We start from the raw sequence: 26,830 nt of genomic DNA, 5'->3' as shown, positions 1-26,830 counted from the left end.
GCCTAATGAAAATGAGCACATTCTTGAAAACGCTACAGAGTGTGCACAGAAGTAAGTAATTCTGATGCAATGAAATATTTCCCTCAGCAGTTTGTGAGGCAAGTGAGATTTCTGGAAAGCATTGGCAGCTTGTGGGGAATGGCACAGAGATGAAGATCGATCCTTTACCTGTATCTGCATCCAGTGGGACTGAACAGCCCACAGCACTTGTGGGCAACGGATTTCAAACGGGTTATGTGTGCAAGAGGTGGAGCCAAATGCAGAGCCATAAGAGACTGTTAAACTCACTACCAGGAGCCTCATCTCACCAAACGACTGTGACGCTGACGCTGAAGCCATCAACTAACTCCACCGTTACCAAAGTTATTGCCCAAAGAATGCTTCAAAGGGGCTAAAGAACCAAGCCATCCAATATTTTGGTTAAGCTACATTGCTGAACTTTAATGTGTTCTAAGGTCATCATTTGCATTCAGCTGAGTTGTTGTGACTAGTTTGTGTGAGGTTATAGCACATTCTTATAATTTCATGTTGCCTTGACACCCATTTTGAGTGTAAGCTGGGTTTTCTCATACCAGAAGCAGGGCTTCCTCATCCTTGACAGTTTTCGGTTCTCTGTCTCTTCCTAGTTCCTCAGTGTGCTTGATCCAGATGTCTTATCAGCCTCTTGCTGTCCACCTCCCTATGGTAGAGCAAAATACAATCTACTTGACTCACCCCACTGACCCCACACCCTGCATGGACTTCACAGATATGCCTCAGAGACCATCTTAGTCCACAAGTGCCTCCATTGAACTCGTGCCTGCTTGCTCTAGACTCACCGATTAGAACGCCCCACTGGAAACCTGCTCAGGTAACACCCTGGACCCCAATAAAGGCTTTAGCCCACATGGCTCTCTTTCTCCCTCTCTCTTGCTCGCCATCAAGTATGTGTGTCCTGGATGGGCCACCACTTTGCATTTCCCCTTCCAGGCATGCAGCCCTCTTATCTCTGGGACCTGTAAGTAATAAACTGCTTTTATTTCATGTGTTTTGTTAAATGGTCTCCTCTGTGTCTCACCTGACTGATACAGCTGAACCTAACTTCTTTCCTGGTCAGAGCTCTCCTAGAGATTGGCTTTCTTGTAGGATTAAACAGGACACAGGTCAGATGAGAGCCACAAGTTTGTCCGCCAATATAAACAAGTTTCCTGTGAGAGGGACAGCTGGTCAGAGGTTGGAAACTTAGACATTAGGCTGTCCACTATCATAAAGAAGTATCCTGTGAAAAGCACACTGTAAGCATCCACAACCACCTTCCGTGAAGCCCCATCAGGGCAGGGCTAGAATTTATAGTCATTCTCCAGACAGACACCTCAAAACCAAATTTGAAGAAAATACGAGACATGTCAAGTAATTTGTTGTTCACAAGTTGTAAAATTGGCATAAATGTTTGAAGTTTATTTAATACATACACAAGGGTGGATTCATAGCTTTCCTTATATTCATTTGCATTCTACAATTCTGAGTGTGAAATGAGGGATTTCAATACAACTAGGGATTCCTGGAATTGTGTATAATCTTAGGCACACCCAAGCAAGCATTTACCCCCTATCAACATCACCCACTATGTGCATCAGCGAGATAATTGAAAAGCACTCCGATAAAGCTGTGGTACAATTGTAAATTCAATTGTTCTGTTTTGTTTGTTTGTTTGTTTTAAAGATTTCCTAGGACCCAAGAAAAAGTACTGCACTCTTTAGGCTCTTAATAGTGAGATAATAAACTTGGCTAAATTAGAATTACAACTAGATTTTTAATTCAAAAGAGTACCTTTCCTCTGTTTAAAGGAAGCTGGTTATTATTTGCCCAGAAAGATATTCTTATGGCTTCTTCAGTTAATCAAAGATGAATTAAGTCTCAGGAGACACATATCTAAATGCTTCCTTCCTTTTGTCATTTTCCCAGAACATTCAACCTCAGACAGTTTGACAAATAAGGTCAGAACTTGAACTTGCACATACTGATCATTAATTCTTCTGAAAGAAAATCGCTAATTAAGTGACAGTGTCTTTAGAGTTTACATATTGTGGAAAATAAGGCATTTTGGTTTCTGATATGAAAAAGGACACCTATCAGCAAATATCACTGGAAAGTTTTCCATTGTTTTTGGAAGAGATTACTCTTGTTTTCTCTTTCAGTATCTTATCTTCCTTCTTGTCAAACCTACCAACTCTGGTCTCTACCCTTTCAGTTTCTATATCAGGACAATGAACTTGCATAAGAATAGCTTTCCTTAGTGGAGTATTAATGTAATTTGATTAATGTTTTATCTTTAGACAACTCAGGCTGTAACTTGACAATCAATAGTGGAAATAATGATTTAGATAAAAGGTCGGCTAGCTTTTTCTCTAAAGGGTCAGCCTGATCCTTTAGAGAAAAAGCTATATATATATATATATATATTTTTTTTTTTTTTTTTTAAAAGATGGAGTTTAACTCTTTGTTGTCCAGGCTAGAGTACGATGGCACGATCTCGGCTCACTGCAAACTCTGCTTCTCAGGTTCAAGCGATTCTCCTGCCTCAGCCTCCTGAGTAGCTAGGATTACAGGCACCTGCCACCATGCCCAGCTAATTTTTTGTATGTTTAGTAGAGATGGGGTTTCACCATGTTGGCCAGGGTGATCTTGAACTCCTGACCTCAGGTGATCTGCCCTCCTTGGCCTCCCAAAGTGCTGGGATTACAGGCATGAGCCACCGCGCCCACCCCAGGTAATAAATATTTAGGCTTTGCCAGCCATATGGTCTCTGTGGCACCTATGCAACTCTGCCCTTGTCACACAAGCAGTCCTAGACAATGTGTAGACAAATGAATAAGGCTGTGTTCCAATAAAACTGTACTTATAGCTAAAACTCAAATTCCATATAATTTTTATATGTCATAAAATATCTTTTGATTTTCTTCAACCACTGAAAAGTATACAAAACATTGTTAGCTTGCAAGTTGTAGAAAAACAGGCGATGGACCTGATTTGGTATGTGGGAAATAGTTTGCTGATGTTTGACTTAGAATCACACTAACCTATACTCCACCCTGTAATTGCTATAAAAAAAGAAGAAAGAGAGAGAGAGACAGAGGAAGAAAGAAAGACAGACAGAAAGAAAGAAAGAAAGAGAGAGAGAGAGAGAAAGAAAGAGAGAAAGAAAGAAAGAGAGAGAAAGAAAACCAATCAAAATGTCATAAACTAAGTCTAAATAATTAAATAGTAATTTGGGGTTTTCATATTGCAGTGTATTGCACTGTTTGTATTGGTCCTCAGGAATCCCCGGGAGACTGTTTGAACTGTGGCTTTTAATAATTTTCCATAAAGTACTAATCGTGAGAATCATAGGGAAGTCTAAGAGGGTATAGTTGTCATGAAACCGGCCTGTCACAAATATAAAATTTCCTTCAAGTTCTATGTTTTGTCTCAAATGTTGTGAATTTTGCATTCTATTCCACAACATTTCCCCCCAAATTTTCTAGAAAAGCTAAAAAAAAAAAAAAAAAAAAAAAAAGCCTGTTTGTACAGATTCTTATGCTTACAGAGAGATGTGGTACTTTAATATGAAAAGCCAAAGAGGCAAGCTTAGATAATACCATACTCAAATAAAATTAAAAGGAAGGTAAAAATCTAGTTGCAGGGTCCTATGTATTTAGTTAAATAGTTTCTACCAGGAATAATTGTTCCTGGTAAACTGCTGCAATGACACCCTTTTTACATTTAGCTTTTCCGTAAAAGGGAAAAAGAAGTATAAAGCGATTAATATGTATAGAAACAATGACTTCAGAATGAAAACGAATGTAGGAAAACAGTAGGATCAAATGCACTGAATTGGAGTCTTCTATAAGTAATACCAAGAGGACAACAAAGAAGCTAATAGCAGATAGCTTCGATTCTTACAGAATGTACATATTTAAATTACCAAATAGCTCCAATTGCTTTTGACTTTTAGGTTCTTTCTTTTAGCCCTGCAATTTGGTGTGAGTCTTCCCCTACAGACTTGGCAAGACTTACCAGTTGACTTTTTTCTGTTGTTTTTCTCGTAAGACACGTACTTTTTCAAAAATTCGAATCAAAATCTTAAATCAGTTTTGATCCACTTCCAAAAGACTCTTCTGTTACTCGTGTGTGTGTGTGTGTGTGTGTGTGTGTGTAAGAGAGAGACAGGATCTCGCTATGTTTCCTGGGCTGGTCTCGAACCCCTGGACTCAATCTATCCTTCTGCCTCAGCCTTCAGATTAGGTGGTACTACAGATGTGCGCCACTGTGCCCCACTTCTCACCCATTTGATGAAAGCAGTTGATATTCTCTTTTAAGAATGTATCCCAAAATTGTTCCCTAAAGCTCACAACAGTCTTGCCTGGTGAGTTACCATGGCAACCTTCAGATTAGCTTCTGGAAAACAGTAACAAGGGTTTTATCTTATTTCCATCACTACATTACACAGCCCCATCCTGCCCTTTGAATCCTAACATGAGATCAGCGCTAATTTTTCTGCTTCAACTTCTTTTCTTTGAAGAGGTGAGATTAGGGGAAGAGGTTAACCTCTCTCTCCTTGAAATGACTACAATCAAGGAAAGAAACTTTGCCAAAATACTGGAGTCCGCATTTTGCTTTAAAAGATAGTTTTGACTTGGCTTTTGAAGTTTTGGTATTAAATACTTTTTATTTTAACCCAATGGATGAGTAAGTTAAATCTAGAGTTATGTTTTACAATATTGGGCACCCTACCTTCAAGGATTTACAAATGAAGCCACAACCCATTAACTCCAGAAAGTCGCTGTCTTAGGCCGGGCGCGGTGGCTCAAGCCTGTAATCCCAGCACTTTGGGAGGCCGAGACGGGCGGATCACGAGGTCAGGAGATCGAGACCATCCTGGCTAACATGGTGAAACCCCGTCTCTACTAAAAAATACAAAAAACTAGCCGGGCGCGGTGGCGGGCGCCTGTAGTCCCAGCTACTCGGAAGGCTGAGGCAGGAGAATGGCGTGAACCCGGGAGGCGGAGCTTGCAGTGAGCAGAGATCCGGCCACTGCACTCCAGCCTGGGCAGCAGAGCGAGACTCCGTCTCAAAAAAAAAAAAAAAAAAGAAAGTCGCTGTCTTAACTTGAGAAGAATTTGGAATCTGACGATATACATTGCTTTTCCACAAGACTTTAGTGGCTAAAGGAAGCAAGGCAAAGCATAGCAGAGCTAGAATAAAGCCTATCCAAGTATAGTGGCTTATGTCTATAATCCCAGCAGAGGCACAAGCCTAGGAGTTGGAGACCAGCATGGGCAACACAGTGAGACCCCATCTCCACAAAAAAATGAAAATAAAGGCTGGGATAAAGGCTCACGCTTGTAATCCCAGCATTCTGGGAGACCGACACGGGCAGATCACCTGAGGTCGGGAGTTCCAGACCAGCCTGACCAACATGGAGAAACCCCCATCTCCACTAAAAATACAAAATTAGCCGGGCATGGTGGCGTGTGCCTGTAATCCCAGCTACTTGAGAGGCTGAGACAGGAGAATCACTTGAACTGGGAGGTGGAGGTTGCGGTAAGCGGAGATCACACCATTGTACGCCAGCCTGGGCAACAAGAGCGAGACTCTGTCTCAAAAAAATCAATCAATCAATAAATAAATATAAAAATAAAACAATTAGCCAGGCATGGTGGAGCGCACCTGTGTTCTCAGCTATGCGAGAGGCTGAGCTGGGAGGCTAAGCTGGGAGGATCACTTGAGCCGAGGATTTTGAGGCTACAATGAGCTGTGACTGCACCACCGTACTCCAGCCTTGGTGACAGAGTGAGACCCTGTCTCAAAACAAAAAATAAAAGAGACTGACCTTGCTGGCCCAAATAGAGGGCTTATGGCTTTGCAGACTCTGAACCTTGATTCTTTCTGATTTAATCTTTCTACTTCCTTCGATCCAAAGGTCACTTCCTCTTAGCAGTTGCACAAGAGACACTATCCCACTTGCATGTCTAAAGTATAGGAAGAATAAGGAGAAACTGTGCTGGTTTGGTAGGTTGCCAAGCTTCCCTTTACTCTGAACCGTTACTCCTTATGCACAGCCTTTGATGCCAGGGTTTCTGTTCAAGGGTTCCTTGACATCTAAGAGGCTTTCATCTTTCTCCTACACAATTCCAGAATATACCCTTATTTACAAACACTATTGGTTTCCTTTGGTTTTATTTGTATACAAACCAGGTTTCCAGACAAAAGCAAAGTCATGCCCTCCTCCCTTCTCCCATCCCTTGATGTGCCAACTCTTTAGTTGGCACACCTAAAAGTGTGCTGAGTGGTTAAGGCATTTGGCCAAAGGATAGTGAGCCAGAAATAGTTCATCTCTAAGCCAGGGTTTAGCCTTAATTTATTATTTTCATAAGAAAAAAATAATAAAATGCTAATGTTGGCTCCGTTGAAAGGCTTTTAGAATTAAGTACTACACACTATAAGGTCTGGGCAGCCTGCAAATATTCCATTTTATAGGGGCATATAGTAGTTTTTGAAATTTAGAGATTCAAACGGCGCAAAATACCTCTTGGTCTGCAAGTATTACAGCTGCAGTCAGGGACCTGCTGACAGCGGCCTGACATTACAGGTCATTGTTGCCCTTCAGGCCCTGCGCATAGTGAGTGCTGTGTCTGAGGCTCACCTAGCCCTCTCTTCAGTTCTTGAAACCTCAATCTTAGAGTTTCACAGCAAATGATGGATTATTTACTTATAGCAAAGTAATGCTTTGCCTACCTGAGGTACCCTTATGAGAAATTCTACGACATACAGCTTTATTTCTGGATACAGTTTCCTAAACTATGAACATTTCAGTGTTGGACATTGAGAAACGAGAAGTACTACAGTTTGTGGTAATCAGAAAAGAGGAATATGGGAGGTTGGGGATGGAAAACAGAGTTGAAGAGGATTAGCAAAGAGAAAGGAAGCTGAGAGGTGGGCATTCCAGGTCTCTGAGGTGCATGTGAATCGCATCCTAAGGAAAAAGGCAACTGAGACTTGAGTGGATAATCTAATGGCCGAAGCCTCAGTGTGAGGTTAAGAAGAGAGTTTAAGACTAGATCAGCACAGGTTTTAGACAGGATTGAGAAATATCTACTTGGCTATATACAGTATGTCAAATAAAGACAATCTGAAACTGGGTTGGGCGTGGTGGTTCATGCCTGTAATCCCAGCACTTTGAGAGGCCAAGGTGGATATGCACGCCTGTAATTCCAGCTACTTGGAGAGGCTGAGTCTGGAGAATTGCTTGAACTGGGGAGGTGGAGGTTGCAGTGAACAGAGATCGCGCCACTGCACTCCAGCCTGGGTGACAGAGTGAGACATTGTCTCAAAAAAGAAAAAAAAGGATTATCTGAAATTTATTTTTTAATTATTAAAATTATTGTATGACAAACTACCTGAAGATTGAATCAAAGACAAAAAATGTAAACACCACCACCATCACCCATGACAACAGAAAACAAAACAAAACTCTTCCAGTTTTACATTGCTGATGTGTCAGTTTTACTTAGTGTGCTCTTTTCATCGATTTGTTTCAGTGAATGGATAAATAATCACCAGAATTTCTCTAAAGCTACTCTTGACCTTCGTTTCCAGAATATTACTTCTTCCAGAGGTTTTGCCCTTCTAAATAACATACTTTAGGGCCGGGCATGGTAGCTCACTCCTGTAATCCTAGCACTTTGGGAGGCTGAGGCAGATGGATCACTTGAGGTCAGGAGTTCAAGACCAGCCTGGTCAGCATAGTGAAACCCCGTCTCTACTAAAAATACAAAAAAATTAGCAGGGCATGGTGATGTGCACCCGTGGTCCCAGCTATTTGGGAGGCTGAGGCATGAGAATCTCTTGAACCCTAGAGGCAGAGGTTGCAGTGAGCTGAGATTATGCCATTGTATTCCAGCCTGGGAGACAGAGGGAGACTCTCTCAAAAAAAAAATTTGTTTTAATAATTAAAAATAAATAAATAACATACTTTTTTGTTAGTTTTCTGTTTTTTTGTTTGTTTGTTTTTTGTTTTTTTTTAATTTTCAAGGCATTCAACAAGAAGTATAAATAACATACTTTACAAAAGAGAAGTTTTCAGAAATCTAAACTTGGGATAGGCCTGCTGCTTTGGGGAGCTGAGAATATTTTTTTTTTTTTTTTTTTTTTTTTTTTTTTTTGAGACGGAGTCTCGCTCTGTCGCCCAGGCTGGAGTGCAGTGGCCGGATCTCAGCTCACTGCAAGCTCCGCCTCCCGGGTTTACGCCATTCTCCTGCCTCAGCCTCCCGAGTAGCTGGGACTACAGGCGTCCACCACCTCGCCCGGCTAGTTTTTTGTATTTTTAGTAGAGACGGGGTTTCACCCTATTAGCCAGGATGGTCTCGATCTCCTGACCGAGCTGAGAATATTTTGAGCTGGAAGAGAGTTTGCACCAACAGAGTTAATTTACACTTCAGCCATTCCAATAGCCTGGAATCTGTGCTTCTATCCCAGGGACTGGACACCTCCCAGTACACTTAAAAGTTGGCACTGACCTAAAATGCCTACAGAACTGTCTGGGCCTGTAAGTAATTTTCTTTTATTTTTAAAATTATACCCTTGCCACAGCTAATCTCAAGGTGCAACATATTAACTTTTTTTTTAAGACTACAAAGCAATTCCAGTGGAGGATATATAATATAAACCAGGATGTGAACATTTTTTACCCATTTTCAGTGTTCAATGTAAGATTCCCAGAAGGTATTAAGTACTATTTAATGACCACAGCTTTGTCTCTGTATTGTACAACTTCTCTTTGTATTACCTTTGATTCTTCAACTTTTAAGGCTAGCACTGTGAAAACTGCACATGCTTTTTAAAAGTTTTAATGTGCATACTTTACATTGTATGGAAATTTATCTGCATTTATTTTCATCATCTCTTGTCCTTCCTAATGTCCTTTTACATTCATGTAATATTATTCTGTTTCACCATTTCATAAAAGGGTTTTGCAGTTTGAATCAGTGCTTCTAAAGGACTCGTTTAGAGTAGAAAAAAATTTTTTTTTGAGACAGGTTTTGGCTCTGCTGTTCAGGCTGGAGTGCAGTGGTATGATCACGGCTCACTGCAACCTCGGCCTCCTGGGCTCAAGTGATCCTTCTGCCTCAGGTTCCCAAGTAGGACTACAGGCCTACACCACCACATCCAGCTAATTTTTTTTTTTTTCTTTCTGTAGAGCCTGGGTTTCACCAGGTTACCCAAGCTGGTTTTGAACTCCTGAGCTCAAGCAATCCAGCCTCCTTGGCCTCCCTAAATGCTGGGGCTACAGGTGTGAGCCACTGCTCCTGGCCTAGAAAAATTTTTAGTGTTCAGTTTAACCCTTAATTTTTCTGATTATATTCCTTCATCACGTAATTTAGGTATTTGGGATTTAATGATCACTTTAAAGACATGAGGTCATGCTAGCAGTATATCTTTTTCATTACGATTTTATGCATTTTACTGATTTAATATTTTACTAGTTCCATTTTCTTATCAGCCTGAAAATCTTTCTTGATTAAAATGCTTTTTTTTTTTTTTTACAGAATTACACACAAGCCTCACACAAGCCTCAAACTATTTATAAGCTGCTAACCAAAGGACTTTAGTGTATCATCCACTGTGCAAATTACTGTGATGTTATGAACCATCAGCATAGACATATGCACTACTATCTGTGTCAAAATTATGTATTTCACACAGAAGGAGCTAAAATGTTGTTGTTATTGTTTCCTTTTTCTCTGAATTCAAAAGTTCATGTAAAGTTGCCTGTAATCCCAGCACTTTGGGAGGCTGAGGCGGACGGATCACTTGAGGGAGGCCAGGAGTTCAAGACCAGTCTGATAAACATGGTGAAACCCCATCTGTAATAAAAATACAAAAATTAGCCAGGCATGGTGGTGTGTGCCTACAGTCTCAGCTACTTGGGAGGCTGAGGCACAAGAATTGCTTGAACCTGGAACGCTGAGGTTGCAGTGAGCCAAGATTGTGCCGCTGCACTCCAGCCTGGATGACACAGCGACTGTGTCTCAAAATAAAAAAAAAAAAAGTTTATCAGGGAAGTTAAAACAGACACAAGTTTTTTGCACTTTTGTTTATTGCCTCAAATAATGTTGCCTGAGAATTGTGTCATATATCCAATATTCTGCATGATCCTAGAATCTAGACCCTCATAATTGAAAGCAACATTGAGAGGAACAAATCAAATCTATAGTCTTTGTCTTACTTGATTTCTCACAATTAAATTATGTGGACCACACTACTGACTCATAAGCTATTAGACGGAACACCACATCGCTTAGAGATGGCAAAGAAATCAGTCACCTCAGTTTTGTTTCATCTCACATTGAATTGCTTTTAAAAACATAGATCTAATAATTTAAGCTTAAAATAAATGATCTCCTGTGTATATATTAATATCTGTAATTTAGTTTTCTATGTGCCAAACACTTATTTTGTTACTAGATTTAGTCATTCCTAGATTTATTTCTCTGCTAATGAGAAAGGAGGTTGGATGAGAGAATGTGGACAAGGTACATGAATCTTAGATTCAAAGTTGACAAACTTTTTCTTTGGATTATCAGTTTCCATTCTGTAGAAATTTGCATCTTCAACAAAATAGTTCATTAATACACCAGAAGCACTCTACCATCCTTGAATCTTGGTTAGGTGCAACCCCACAACATCAAGTTCAAGTGCTTAAATAGTACAGAAATACACAGTCACGTCAGAGAGGCACTAAATATCCTTTCCCCGGCCTTAAACCCAGTAATGATACGCCTTAAACCCAGGGTGGGTGGAGCATAAGAAGACTTACCCTGGCAACAGCTCTTCAAGGTGCTCTAGGTCCAAAGAAGAATACCAGTGTTGCTTTCCCTTAAATAAATCTCCCTCTGTCTTCGTAGGAGGAGATAGGATCAAAGGTCAAAATGGTCTAAGCCTGCCTCAATCTAAGGTATTCCTGTGATGAGCTTGTGGGAGGGGCTTGCTGTTCCTAATTAACATCACCATGGATCCCCATCAAATCCTAATCTACTGCAAATTTCTAGCTATTGTAATTTTTATAGCTTGTTAATTCTCTGTGTTTCTTAGCACAGATAATTTGTCCCTAAACATCCAAATTGCATTTTACAATTTTATCAAACTCTGTAGGGCCAAATTTTACACTTGAGATATAACTGACGTTAAAACTTACACCAGCCGGGCGCGGTGGCTCACGCCTGTAATCCCAGCACTTTGGGAGGCCGAGGCGGGCGGATCACAAGGTCAGGAGATCGAGACCACAGTGAAACCCCCTCGCCTCTACTAAAAATACAAAATTAGCCGGGTGGTGGGCTTCTGTAATCCCAGCTACTCAGGAGGCTGGGAGGCAGGAGAATGGCGGAACCCGAGGCGTGAGCTTGCAGTGAGCCGAGATGCGCCCACTGCACTCCAGCTCATGAGCAGCGAGACTCCGTCTCAAAAAAAAAAAAAAAAAACTTACACCTTGAAGTGATATTCTAAGGACTTAAGGTGTAGTTTTCACTGCAAAATGAGCAAATGTCAAATAAAAACAGTGGCCACTTTGTGAGTTCTCTCTCTTCAGAAGCATTTCAAATAACTAAGGGTGGTTTTTCTTTCTTTTCTTTTAATTTTACTGGTTCTCACTCTGCCCAGGCTAAAGTGTGGCGCTTCTACTTGCAACCTCCGGCCTCCCAAGCTCAAGCGATTCTCCTGTCTTCAACCTCCCAAGTAGCTGGCACTACAGGCCCCTGTCACCCTGGCTAATTTTTGTACTTTTAGTAGAGACAGTTGTTTCACTATACTGGGCTGTGGGCTGGTCCCAAACTTCTGACCTCAAGTGATCTGCCTGCCTCAGCCTCCCAAAGTGCTGGGATTACAGGCATGAGCCAGCACTGAAGCCAAGGATGGCTGTCACCCCTTCAAGCTCCACACACACCTTAAGCAAGAATTACTGAGGAACAATGTTAGAACTACTGTAAGCATACCGGGCGCGGGTCACGCCTATCCAGTGAGCCTGGGAGGCTTGAGGCGGGCGCGATCACAAGGTCAGGAGATCGAGACCATCCTGGCCAACCGTGAAACTGCCCCTACTAAAAATACAAAAAAAAATAATAATAATAATAATAATAATAAGTCGGGCCTGTTGAGGGCGCTTGCAGTCCCAGTTATTAGGGGAGCTGGGAGGCAGAATGGTGTTAACCCGAGGCGAGTTTCGTGAGTCGGTATTGAGCCACTGCATTGTGCCTGGGCTATTGCAGAGCCAGACTCTGGTCTCCAAAAAAAAAAAAAAAAAAAAAAAAAGAACTACATTGTAAGTAAGAAAGAGTTACTGGAGGAATAAGCTGGGGAATCTGAAGGCCCTGTAGACATCCTGTAATTCTGGGCAGGACGCTGGAATTCTAGCATGTCATTTCTGTGATGAAAATTGCATTCCCCAGGGGAGCAAGAGAGGTGGGGAGGGTGGGGCTTACCTTTAGTTTAGGTAAAACTAGAAACCTCTAGGAAGCTTAGGAACCCTTGTAGAACAGGCATCATCATTACTTGCTATCATCAGTAAATTATTTGCAAACTGGTCATTTCATTTATTTATTTTTGAGATGGAGTCTTGCTCTGTTGCCCAGGGTGGAGGCGATGGCACGATCTCGCTCACTGCAACCTCTCTGCCTCCCGGTTCGGGCAATTCTCCTGCCTCAGCCTCCGAGTAGCTGGGACTACAGGCATTGCCACCATACCTGGCTAATTTTTTGTAGAGATGGGGTTTCACCCATGTTGGCTACAGGCTACCTTGAACCCTTACCTTGGGTGATCCACCTGCCTCGGGCCTCCCAAAGTTGAGATTACAGGCACCATCAGCCACTGTGCCTGGCCTAAAACTAGTAATTTTATAGCAGGCTTACTGTACACTAGTAAGACACCAGACATTGTGACTCAAGCATTTCACATGTGTTATATCATTCTAATCTTCCAAACACTGCATGAAGTAGGGGCTATTATCTCTATTTAACAAAGAGGAAAATGAATTTATTTTTATTTTTATTTATTTATTTTTTTGAGACGTGAGGTCTCGCCTGTCACCCAGGCTGGAGTGCAGGGCGGGATCTCGGCTCACCGCAAGCCCGCCCCGTTCACGCCATTCTCCTGCCTCAGCCTCCTGAGTAGCTGGGACTACAGGCGCCCGCCACCGCGCCCGGCGAATTTTTTGTATTTTTAGTAGAGACGGGGTTTCACCGTGGTCTCGATCTCCTGACCTTGTGATCCGCCCGCCTCGGCCTCCCAAAGTGCTGGGATTACAGGCGTGAGCCACCGCGCCCGGCCTGAAAATGAATTTATTAACTAATGAGTGGTACTATAATTAAAATACAGAATAACTCTCATCATCTAAAACTGGACTTGCTGAGATCCAGTTAAAAATTAATTTAAACATTAATTTTTTTAATTTTAATTTTTTTGTTCTTTAAAATTAATAGAGAAGAGGTCTCACTCTGTTGCCCAGGCTGGTCTTGAACTCCTTAACTCAAGTGATCCTCTCAGACGTGGCCTCCCAAAGTGCTGGGATTACAGTCGTGAACCATCACACCTGGCCTTAATTTCTAATGATAAAATGATCTAGGCATTGAGTGTCTTGTGAACTTAATGAATTATCATGGTCACATTATATATTTAGCTTATAAAGGGTTTTTAAAAATTATGTATCTACTTCTGGTAAACCCTCTACAAAAAATACAAAAACTAGCCCGGTGTGGTGGCATGCCTGTAGTTCCAGCTACTTGGGAGGCTGAGGTAGGAGGATTGCTTGAGTTGAGGCTGCAGTGAGCCAAGATTGTGCCACTGAACTCCTGCTTGGGCAACAGAACCAGACCTTGTCTCAAAAAAATATATATATATATGTGTATCCATATTTTTTATCTACTCCCTAATTCTCTGACCTGACTGATATTGTAAATGAATCAAAAGTATCAATTTATGAACTGTTTACTTATGAGAAATTATATAAAAACCTAAACTGCTCTGCCCGGCGCAGCCTGTGCCATGTCTGTCCCTAGTCAGAGGCCTGGCTCCCTTCGCCTGTGTCCCTCCCTCCATGCAGAAGCGCCTCCAGCATGTCTGACAAACTGCCCTGCAAAGTCACTGATACAGATCTGGCTGCCTGGGGACACAAGACCCTGGACACTGCAGAGGATGAGATGCTGGACCTGATGTGCGGGTAGGAGTTGTACTCGACCTCCAAACCACTGAAAGGCACCCGCATCGCTGGCCGTCTGCACACGGACTGTGGAGACCGCCGTCCTCATTGAGACCCTCATCACCCCGGCTGCTGAGGGGCAGTGGTCCAGCGGCAACCTGTTCTCCACCCAGGACCATGCGGCACTGCCATTGCCAAGGCTGGCATTCCAGTGTACGCCTGGAAGGGAGAAACAGACTAGGAGTAGCAGTAGTGCATCCAGCAGGCAGCAAACTAAAAGGACGGGCCCCTCAATGTCATTCCTCCACGCCAAGTTCCCACAGCTCCTGTTGGGCATCGAGGCATCTCCCAAGAGACCCGGACTGGGGTCCACAACTTACACAAGATGATGGCCAATAGGATCTTGAAGGTGCCTGTCATCAGTGTGAACAGCTCTGTCACCAAGAGCAAGCCAGCGTCCCTCACAGATAGCATCATGCAGGCCACAGACGTGGTGACGGCCAGCAAAGTAGTAGTGATAGTGGGCTATGACCATGTGGGTAAGGACTGTGCCCAGGCCCTCAGGGGTTTTGGGGCCCGCATCATTGTCACTGAGATTGACCCCATCAGTGCACTGCAGGCTGCCATGGAGGGCTATGAGGTGACAACCATGGACAAGGCCTGTCAGGAGGACATTTTTGTCGCCACCACAGGCTGTAATGACAGCATCCTCGATTGGCACTTTAAGCAGATGAAGGATGATGCCATCATGGTAACACTGGCACTTTGACATGGAGATTGATGTCAAGTGGCTCAACAAGAACGCTGTCGGGAAGATGAACGTCAAGCCCAGGTGGACTGTTCCTGGTTAAAGAACGGGTGCTGCATCATCCTGCTGGCTGAGGGCCGGCTGGTCAACCTGGGTTGTGTTATGGGCCACCCCAGCTCTTTGATGAATAACTCCCTCACCAACCAGGTGATGGCACAGATTGAGCTGTGGACTCACCCAGACAAGTACCCCATTAGGGTTCACTTTGGGACCAAGAAGCTGGATGAAGCAGTGCTTGAAGCCCACTGGAGCAAGCTGAATGAGAAACTGACCAAGCTGACTGAGAAGCAGGCCCTGTACCTGGGCATGTCCCGTGACGGCCCCTTTGAGTCTGATCCCTACTGTTACTGAGAGCCAGGTCTGCCCTTCACTTTCCAGCTGCCGCTCTTACCTGGGCCTCACCTCTCCTGCCCAAGAGCAAATGGCACCAACTTTGTGATTGGTTTGTCAGCGTCCCCCATTGGCACCCTGAAGCTGGTCACTCAGTTTTTGGACTCTGCTGCATCCCTCATACTGTTCCAAATGTGGAAGGGGGAATTCAGAGGCCCCTCCTGAAGCCCAGGTTATGATGGAGGTATAATGGAGACAGCCACAGGGAACCATGAGCTCAGTGGTCTTGGAACTGCTCACTAAGTCAGTCCTTCATTAGCCTGGAGGTCAATAGTGGGGTCACAACGCCCATGTACTTTACCATCTAGGTCTTCACCTGGCCTATGGACTTATACCAATGTGCTTGTTTATAGGCTCAATGGTTCCTAAGTCCATGACAGGTGAGAAGGAGCTATATCCGAGGGCAAGGAGGAACTGTTGAAGTTGGAATGTTATTGAAAGCCTGGCTTAGTGCTGGGGCTTCTTTTAAACTATGTAACAATAAGGTTGGTACTTTCAGTGAGTATTTTACAGAGATAAAAATAGACTGTTAAGGAACAACCAAGAGACGACAGAGAAGCAACAGCCAGAGATTGTGAGGGGCCAGAAAAAGTAAAAGCAAGCATAGATACACCACCGCTTCGTAACGGGATGGTTCTTATCACGACCCTGGGTCAAAAAGAGTAATTTGGTTTAAAATGTTTATATAATGCTTATAATGTTAAAAGAAAGCGGCGGCAGGGGGGTAGGGGGCGGCCTTAGCCTCCCAAAGTGCTGGGATTACAGGCGTGAGCCACCGCACCCGGCCATACTGGTGATAATTTTTAGAGCACAATTATTTTACAAAGTGTTTACTATTTATGAAAGGAGAAAACAATTGTTTTTGACAATTGCTTATGGTGATTTCAGGTTTTTTTCTTTTTTCGTTGTTTGTTGTTGTTTTGAGACAGGGTCTTGTTCTGCTGCCCAGGCTAGAGTGCAATGGCACAATCATGGGTTACTATAGCCTTGACCTCCTGGGCTCAAGCAATCCTCCTGCCTCAGCCTACCGAGTAGCTGGGACTACAAGCTCATGCCACAAGGCCTGGCTAATTTTTTAATTTTTTTGTAGAAACGAGGTCTCCCTATGTTGCCCAGGCTGGTCTGATTTCAGTTTTATAAATTCATAGAAATATTAGTCAAGAAAGCCTAATCACTTTAGTTTTTATGCCAGAAAATCTGCATTTACACTTATTTCTGCCCCGGAATGCATGCTGCTAAAAATGGACTTTTCTAACTATCGTTGGTTATCTCAGATCTCCCACTATTATCTTTTGTGCATCTGCTCATCAAGTTGCACACATTTCCAAAAGGGATTAGCAGTCTTAACAACTTTGCCACTGTATTAGCTATACCAATAGCATTCTTTGTGTTTTTCTTATCTTTTGCTTTAGCAAATGTGTTATTGTTTCAGTATCATTTGGTATGGGTAACAATCTGGAATCTACATCTAAAACATGTCCTTTTTTCATTTTTTTTTTTAAAGACCAAACATAAACCATTAATTATAATAAGAAATGCCTGAAGAAATTTATTTTTATTTATTTATTTAGTTATTTATTTTTGAGACTGAATCTCACTGTCATCCAGGCTGGAGTGCAGTGGTGCATTCTCGGCTCACTGCAACTTCTGTCTCCCGGGTTCAAGCGATTCTCCTGCCTCAGCCTCCAGAGTAGCTGGGATTACAGGCGCCCGCCACCATGCCCAGCTAATTTTTGTATTTTTAGTAGAGACGGGGTTTTAACATATTGGCCAGGCTGGTCTCAAACTCCTGGCCTCAAGTGATCCGCCTGCCTTGGCCTTCCAAAGCGCTGGGATCACAGGCATGAGCCACCGCACCTGGCCCTAAAAACACATTTTTTTTCTAATTTTGGGAAGCAACAGGTACTCTGATTATTGAAAGTAGCTTCTTTTTCACTTGAAGTCATGATCTTCCCATTCTACTCTACTTTTCTTTCCTTCCTTCATTTTTCCTCCCTCTTCCACACTTCCTTTCTTTCTTCCTTCTTTCCTTCCTTTTATCCTCTTTTCCTATTTTCTTCCTTTCTTTTTCTCTTTTTTGAAAGGAAAAAGAAGAAAAAAGAATTGCCTTAGAAGGAGGCAATCACTGAATCCTAATCTGTTAAGGGTTGTTAATAACTTCTAGTAAAACACGGGGGCCATTTAGTTGCAACATGTAGCTTCATGTGTATTTGAGACAAGGAATACTGCACATTCTGTTGACTTCAATACCAGATTCATGACTAGGTAACTATAAATTACTGAATATTCCAACCCTTGTTGGGAGACCATAGATCAACTTGTTGGACCTCAGGAGAATTGAGTAATGGCAATACTTAGTTTGAATTCTACACACGTGGTAAGATGGTATACACATGCTATTCACTGTGCAAAAAGGAGAAGTTCATAATCTTTCTTGATAGCCTCGTTATAGTTAGAGGACAAAACAGGAAGTGCCATTGTTAAAGGGCAGAAACATAAAAGTTATGTTCTTAAAAACACCTTGAACCTTCCTCCCCATGATATTTTGCATGCAGGAACTTTGGGTGGGACCATATGGCTTCCTGCATTTTCTTCAATCAAAGTGGTAAAATTTGTTTTTGTTTTAAAATACAGTTTAAAGGAAAGATACTTAGCCATTTCAGAAGAGAACAACATTCAGTTCCTTTTAGATTTTTATGAGCATATGTGATCATTTGTCATACGTGGCTAAAAAATGACCAGTACTGATGAAGTGCTATTTTATTTTTAGAGATATGCCTCAGTACACTTTCCCAAAATAATAACAAAAAAAAAATCTCTGCTTCCTTCCAGGAAAGTTTTGTCCATGGCTAAATGTGGGTGCATATACTTTCATGACAAAGACTATCTTTTCATCCAAATATACTCATGATGAGAAGCTTAAGTGCTATGGTCTCTGAAACTGGCAAAGTAAAATTCCATTTCCTCTGTTCTTTGTGCACAAAAACTAATATGTCATTTTTATAATACTTGTTGGCTTGAATTAATATTTTAAATAAAGACAAAAATGTCATAAACCTGAAAAATGAAGGGAAAGTCAGGAAAGAAATAATATATTAAATAAGTATCTTGGTCTTTAAACATTTATTTCTAACCCTCTAGATTTTCTCATAGCCCATGTCTGAAGGTAAACAAATACTCTAGGATGAAACGAATCATTCAGGCTGGGCCCAAGGCCTCAGGCCTGTAATCCCAGCACTTTTGGGAGGCCAAGGCAGGAGGATCCCTTGAGCCCAGGAGTTTGAGACCAACCTGGGCAACATAGTGAGACCTCCATTCTACAAAAAAAAATAAAAATAAAAATTAGACACATGTGATGGCACATGCCTGTTGTCCAAGCTACTCAGGAGGCTGAGGTGGGAGAATTGCTTGAGCCCAGGAGCTTGAGCCCAGGAATAACCGGGTTATTCTAATGTATTGAGGGAACATTTTCAGCCAAAATGCTTAATTAGAAGTTAATTTTGAGGGATGGGCAGGGTGAAAAAAACTAATTGAATTTAAAAATTTTTGAAAACCTAAAAATATAGAAATCACTTTTGTTTTTTCTTTGAAACGGAGTCTTGCTCTGTCGCCCAGGCTGGAGTGCAGTGGCGCCATCTCGGCTCACTGCAAGCTCCACCTCCCAGGTTCACACCATTCTCCTGCCTCAGCCTCCAGAGTAGCTGGGACTGCAGGCGCCCGCCACCACGCCCAGCTAATTTTTCGTATTTTTAGTAGAGATGGGATTTCACCATGTTAGCCAGGATGGTCTCAATCTCCAGACCTCGTGATCCGCCCGCCTTGGCCTCCCAAAGTGCTGGGATTACAGGCGTGAGCCACCGTGCCCGGCCGCTAGAAAGGCCACTAGAAATCATTTTTTTATTAGTAAGCTGTCATCATACTACAAACAGCTTAATGCAGTAACAAAGTAAAAGACATAATGGACCAGGAAAAGACATAATGGACCAGGAAATTAAGATAAAACACTTCTCTACACACACCTAGATCCAGTCAAGTACTTGACTAAAGACACCTTTTTTTGTATCTTTCTTTTTTTAAAATATATAATTTTTCAATTTAAATTTAAATTTAATTTATTTTTTTTTAAGTTCCAAGGAACCCACGCAGGATGTGTAGGTTTGTTACATAGGTAAACATGTGCCATGGTGGTTTGCTGTACCTACCAACCCAGCACCTAGGTATTAAGGCGAGCATGCATTAGCTGTTTTCCCTAATGCTCTCCCCCACCTATGTATCTTTCTTTGTGGTCTTAAATACATTTGGGTTTCTTATTCCTTACATAATGATTTCTGTATACAATCTGTGGAAAACAAAACATTTTCTGACTTATCTATTGTAGATTATGGTATGACTGGCTTTAATGAAAAATAGGCATTTTGCAGAACTATTAAGCTAGTCTAAGAATAGATGATATTGTACTGAATCTCCTAATCTAGCAATCTATTCAAACCCTTTTTGTTTTTTTCCTACCATTAAAGTGTGGAAGAGGTAATGGCCTAGGACCAGAATGGAGGTCTTTCATCTTTCATGTTTTATTGTAACAGATTTACTTGAAATTACATTTTGCACCTGCAGAAACTAAGAGAAGGAGCAAGAATCAGCAGAGTAGAAGGGGGAAAGGGGATAATCAGAGCATCTCAACGTTTTAGAGTTTGATGTGATCACTGGACATTTAGGTTAGCCTTTTGCCTTTTCTCTTTAGAAGACTGTGGTGCTTCTGTCCAATTTTTGTTTTACAAGATGAGTTGGAAATTTAATGGGCTTTATGTATGCAGCTGGAATTTTGAAATAGAAAACTAAAAGGGAGATGCACTGGCCTGAAGGATCAAAGTTCTATTAAAACAAACAAACAAACAAACAAAAAAACTGGGTTTGTTATAGGAAAAAGCTTTAAAAACTAATATTTTAAAAACATTTTACAGTTTACAAAGCACTTTTCTATAAAAGTATTTCATTTGAACATACAATGAGGGAGGTCCAGGGTTAAAGCATGAGTTACTGGCAGAGCTGTGACCATAAACCATGCATCTTTTTTTCTTTGTTCTTTTTTTGAGACAGGGTCTCGCTATGTTGCCCACGCTGGTTTCAAACTCCTGGGTTCAAGCAATCCTCCTGCCTTGGCCTCCTAAAGTGCTGGGATTGCAGGTGTGAGCCACCACACCCGGCCTGCATCTTGTTTCCTTGTCTAAGACTCTTTGCATTACATCTCTCCCTCTTTCCTTCCCCCTTGCTCCTTCTTTCATGAATGATTCTGATATTTACTTTATGGATGCTAAACATAAAAGACTAAAAGCTTTTTGAGGGCAAATTTGGTATCCTACTTATCTTTGCATCTCTGGTATTGAACAGATCCAAAGCTGGTGTTTGGTTAATGTTTTTGAATGGATAAATGAATGAAATAAAAATTAAAAAACAAATTAAAACAGAGAAACAATTTTTCAGATTTTAAAATAAGTAAATGAAAAGAGCAGAGCAATATTATAGTTTTTATATAACTTCGGAATGTCAAATGCTGTATTATCTGCTATGCATTTATCTACCATATCTATCTATCTATCTATCTATCTATCTATCTATCTATCTATCTATCTATCTATCTGTAATTTATCTTGCTAGCTTCACTCCAAATAATTCATTTTATCATCATTATTATTTACAAATTCTTAGGTCAGTAAGTCATAATTATAACTTGGGAAAATGTGTCCTATTTTATTGATAGCACAGAAGTTTAGAATTTATTCTTCAGTACCATAAGGTTTATGGGAACACAACAAATAAAAATGTTCACAATTATTTGTCATGTCCGGAAGAGTACAAGACTGTGACCACTAATTCATGTCATATTTATATCAGTTTTACTTACTTATGGCTATTATATTTCCTTTGTGAATTTCACAGTTTTATGAAAGCATTAACTGATCTTTTTATATTACTTTATCTTCATGGCTTATCCACATCTAGATTTCAACTGGCCATGCTTAGATAAAGCATATTTCCATAAATATTTTTTTCTACCTTCATGTCTAGGTAGAGATCCTAGATATGTTGAGCTTTATTTCATTTCTGTAAATGTAAGTAAACTTTTGTACATGTGACTTGGAGGAAAATTAGAGGAAGAATTTATTGTTCATTTAAGACTAATAATTATTGGGTTCATATACTAGGAAGTTATACTAAGAAAAAGACTCTCAAAGAAGACACAAATTTTACAAAGCCAAACTCATAAAACATATAAAGATGATGACATATCCAGGATCAGATTTAGATTCTCTAGATCCATCCCAAAGAAGAAAATACCAAAAAAATAGCCCAAGCTGTAACTTTACCAATTTAGTTACTGCTGTCAAGAAACATTGCACAATGCCATCTAGTGACGAGTGACCAATGTATGATTAATCACCTAGAGATGACTGGATGAGGAGGGGGAAATTCCCAGGATTTTATGTGTAAGAGGGAAAGTCCTTCTGAGAGAATTAAAATGGATAGAGATTAGTTTTATTTCTCCAGGTACACTTAGTGCATGACAATTTATCACCGATCTGAAGCTTGGTAGTTTTTATTTTGAAATACTGTATTGCCACCTACCTCCAAATCTGCAGCTCTACCTCCTTCTGCAGCTGCCCTTCATTATCCCGTCCGCAGTTGAACTCAGAACTGTGTGTTCTCCAAGCTGTAGCCCCCCATCTAATGACTGGAGGTGGAGCACTTTAGAAACCAGTCTCAACAAACTAAAAAAAAAAAAAAAAAAAGGACTTCAAAAAAGGGAACCAAGTTGATTCTTAAAACAATCCGTGCCACATTAAAAATAAAAACAATAAATACACTTGGAAGTTCAAAGAGTAAAACTAAAATGGACTAGAGGAAATCATATTTGTTTTTCTCAGCCAATGACTGTGCAGACCTGATGCTGTCTTGTTCTTGTACCAAATCCTCCTTGAAAATACCACAGACCTCTCTCTGAACGGCCATAACATTATACCCTAAGGGAAATAATTTTCTCCAACATTTCTCATCTTCTGTAAACAGATGGCGTATATATATATATATATACACACACACACACACACACACAGAGAGAGAGAGAGAGAGAGAGACCAACAATCTGCCAACTGTGGAATTCTTATAGTCTGATAGTTTCTTTTTGGTTAATTTTTCATGACTAAATTAACTAGTGTTGCTGCCATAGATACATTTAAGAAAATCAGACACTTTGCTGCCTTTAGGTATAACTCTCTGAAACTCAGCAGGAATATTTCAGTTGCCTTAGAAAAATATCCAGTTAACAAACTTTGTGAAGTGAAAAGAAAACCTTATCAAAATCTCCAGCTTCAAATACATTTAGTTGTTTTCTTTTTATTGTTGCTTACATGCTGTGATTGGAGCACAATGTGCGGAAATTGCATAACCATTATTTCCACAAATCAAAGCTATTGAGACATGGGAAGGCCATGTGGAGCTGCTGCATGAAATGTTGATTTTAAAAATTCCACTCTGCCTTTATGTCTAAAGTCTTCCCTTCTTTTAAGTATCAATGGTTTCTTCAGTCATAAGCGTCGCTAGGATGTGTTTCGTTTGTTTAACTGCTTTTAAAATCAGAATTAGCCATAGGTCAAATAACATTTTTTGAAAAGTATTTTCTCTATGTGTCTTATATTTTTCCTTAGTTCCACTTTATTTGGTTATTTTTAATATTTTGGGAGTAATCTAGGCAAAGAGTCTTAATTGGTTTTTTCTTTTTTTGAGATGGAATCTCTTTCTGTTGCCCAGGCTGGAGTGCAGTGGCGCAATCTTGGCTCACTGCAAGCTCCGCCTCTCAGGTTCACGCCATTCTCCTGCTTCAGCCTCCCGAGTAGCTGGGACTACAGGCGCCTGCCACCATGTCCAGCTAATTTTTTTTTGTATTTTTAGTAGAGAAGGGGTTTCACCTTGTTAGCCAGGATGGTCTCGATCTCCTGACCTCGTGATCCGCCCACCTCGGCCTCCCAAAGCGCTGGGATTACAGGCGTGAGCCACTGCGCCCGGCCAAGAGTCTTAATTCTTAATGCATTAGAACCATCAAGAAAACTTTCAGTGCAACTTCCATGTCTCAGGAGAAAGTTTTGGTGTCCTCAGCTCGATCCATTCCCAGGTTTGTGGGAACTAGGGAATCCTTTCACTATTATTTTACATTTTAAAATATTCCTAATCAAGTTCAGGGCAGTGGTGTATGCCTGTGGTCCCAGCTGCTCGGGAAGCTCATGAGAGAGCATCACTGGAGCCCAGGAGTTTCAGTCCAGCCTGGGCAACACAGCAAGACCCCATCTCTAAAAAAAGAAAAGAAAGAAAAGAAAACAGTAGCCAGTCAGATGGCTATGTAGGTCAAAGAAAGCCTGAATGAATCATATGAGAGTGAAGAAAAACATTTGTTATTCCTAGCTTTCTGTGTTCCTCTTTTGCTCCAGCAGAGCTTTGGTTGTGTACTCTAATACTGATATAACACTGCTTTCCTTGGAGCCACAGCTACTGCTGAGAATGCAAAAACTTCTCCCTTTGCAGTGAACACATCTAGATTTGGGCTGGGGATGGGATGAAGATCTCTAACACCTTCCTGGAAATCGAGAAGTGCAAATAGGTAGTTTTCCTTTTTTTTTTTGTTTTTTTTTTGAGATGGAGTCTCGTTCTGTCACCCAGGCTGGAGTGCAGTGGTGCAATCTCGGCTCACTGCAACCTCCACCTCTTCCTGGGTTCAAGCGATTCTCCCTGCTTCAGTCTCCTGAGTAGCTGGGCACCCGCCACCACACCCGGCTAATTTTTTTAGTTTTAGTAGAGACGGAGTTTCACCATGTTGGGCAGGCTGGTCTTGAACTCCTCACCTCAGGTAGATCCGCCCACCTCGGCCTCCCAAAGTGCTGGGATTACAGGCGTGAGCCACCGTGCCGGCCTGGTAATTTTCTTAAGAGTGAAAGAAAGCTTTGTTTTGAGATGTTCTGCTGGGGTATTCTGGTAGCTCTTTCAGTGTTTAAACTCATTCCGAGTCTGCAAAAATGGCATAATATTTAGCTGTGCTTTGACACTTTTCAGCACCTGGGATATAATGAGCATAAATATCTTTTTAGGTTTCTAGATCAAAGATTGTTTTCTTCTGTAATGTTTATCCTCAAAGAAGTGTTTCAGTGTTCTGTAAAGTAAATTTCAGAGATTATAAGGCCAAAATAGCGATTATAGCAAAAATCTATGATCAGTTACATTGTCTAATTTTGAATTACAGTGGCAGCTTTTCTCTTTTCTTTAAATTTGGTGCTATTTCTTCCCATCATTTCCACCCCTGGGATTTTTCTGGTGAGAGATGTATATAATTGCCTCTCTGCCCACATTCTCTTCTAAAAGGATCTGTTCCTCTGCTGAACAGATGGGCCTAGTCATCTATGTTTATATCATATGACCTTACTCCCCTGGTTATGATGATTGGGCCAGTGTGGGGAGACTTACTCTGAGGGCCAATCCATAGGTTAGGCCAGGCCAACTAGATGATATTGTTTGAAAAAATTTCACTGAGACACAAAAGTCATAGGTAAGTGATGAGAATTGGAGTTGCAGGGTCATGGGTATTTAGTGTGAGAGCTCTATGGCAAGCTTCAGCTACATGGACATCAAATTATGAGGAAACCCAAAGTAAAATCCTTACACATGGAGCCAGCCTACAAAAGCAACCTAGAATAGACATGCAGAGAGAAGCAGTAGCAAGAGCTCACACTGACATTTGTAAAATCCCTTCTCACAATCCAGAGCCTTTTCTACTTTAAACAAACAGTATGTTTTTGAGCATGGCTTGGGTTGGATTGCCCACCTCCAGAGAACCTGTTTGTCTTACACTAATCAGCATTATCACATCATTCTGTCCATGTGACTGATTCAGAGTAGGCATGTGAACCATTAATGGACAATAAAGGAGACAGTTGCTGGAGTTTTGTTTTGCTTTTTGTTTGAGACTGGGTTTTGCTCTGTCACCCAGGCTGACGGACAATGGCGGGATCATGGCTTACTGCAGTCTCAACCTCCTGGGCTCAAGTGATCCTCCCACCTCAGCCTCCCAAGTAGTTGGGACCACAGGAGGGGGCCACCACACCTGGCTAATTTTTTTGATGTTTTGTAGATATGGGGTCTCCCTATGTTGCCCAGGCTGGTCTCTAACTCCAGAGCTCAAGTGTTCTGCCCACTTCAGCCTCCCAAAGTGCTAGGGTAAAAGGCCCGAGTCACCAATGCCCGCCAATTGCTGCAGTTTTTGGAAAAGAAAATTCCTGTCTGATCCATGGGAGTTGCTTCAAAGGTACTTTCTGCTTTTGTAGATATGAACTAGGAAGAGTGTAACTCCGGTTGCTTCTGACTACCATTCAGCCTAAGATGAAAACTGTATCACAGAAGACAGTGCAGCAGTGGAAAGAAAGTAGGTCTTGATTGACATTATGGGACTACTGGTTTTCTTAAAATCTGCCCAGTGTTTGGTTCGTCAGTCACATCGGCCAGTACATTCCCTTAGTTGTTTAAATTGTTTGATTGGATTTTCTTACAATTGAACTCTTAAATTTGAGTGAGACTAATGATTTTCTAGGTCTTAGGAGACAAAGCAATCCCTTCAATTTCCTGGCTGCCTAAGTAGAACAGTTGTTAGTACCATCTTCTCCACTGTGTTTTGCTTGGTTCTGTACCACCTAGCAGAATATCTAGTACACATTAGTTGCATCATCGAAATTTATTAACTGATAAGTTCCCTCCTCTTGAACACTCTCAGTAATATGATCAGCATACAATCTTTGAAAGTAGTGGATTTCAGGGAGGCCTCTGATTTTCAGGTTGTGTGATGTGCTCTTGGAGAAGATTAAAGACAACTATTAATGAAATGAAAGTGATTAAGGAAGAAGCCAATCCACTTCATCAAGGCTGGGAAAAATAAACTGATAGTGCTATGCAAACAGACATCATTCCACGTTTTTCCTTATTATATATTTTGTATAGTTATCCTCATTCCTACCTTAATGAAACTGTGGTCTTCTACATTTAGAATGCAGATAGATTAAAAAAAAAAGATTACATTTTCCCATAGTCAACATTAAGATACGTAGCTGGGACTTTGGTACATTACCTCACATAATCCTGACAGTCCTGACTGGTGGGTATCATTAGTTCTATCATACAGATGAGGAAATTGAGGAAGAGAGATTAGTTAACTTGCTCAAGTTAGTACGTAATGAGAGTTGAGACTGAAGTTAAAAGGTCTACTATTACTTTATGTTAATTCCAAATACAACTCATTTATGACCTCTTTGGTCTTGCTAGGTCTGAAGCTCTTGCTGAAAGGATATCATAGCATGCATAGACTATCTCTGGTGACAGTGGTTCCCTCCAAAGAT

General features: G+C 41.2%; 1 long non-coding RNA gene and 1 pseudogene across 1 annotated transcript in view; one reads left to right on the top strand and one right to left on the bottom strand.

The window, feature by feature from the left end:
- The window catches only part of LOC103876411, a 32,080-nt gene extending 9,913 nt beyond the window's left edge, over positions 1 to 22,167 (bottom strand). The window contains exon 1 of the long non-coding RNA XR_002516216.2: positions 22,029 to 22,167. This is a non-coding gene — a long non-coding RNA (uncharacterized LOC103876411). The remainder of the gene's footprint in view (positions 1 to 22,028) is intronic.
- LOC103876410 lies at positions 14,124 to 15,365 on the top strand (annotated as a pseudogene).
- Positions 22,168 to 26,830: the final 4,663 nt, after the last annotated feature.

The sequence above is a fragment of the Papio anubis genome, chromosome 10 (assembly GCF_008728515.1).
Source record: "Papio anubis isolate 15944 chromosome 10, Panubis1.0, whole genome shotgun sequence".
Lineage (NCBI taxonomy): Eukaryota > Metazoa > Chordata > Mammalia > Primates > Cercopithecidae > Papio > Papio anubis.
The sequence above is the reverse complement of the archived record's forward strand: the minus strand, read 5'-3'. Positions and strand labels throughout refer to the sequence as shown.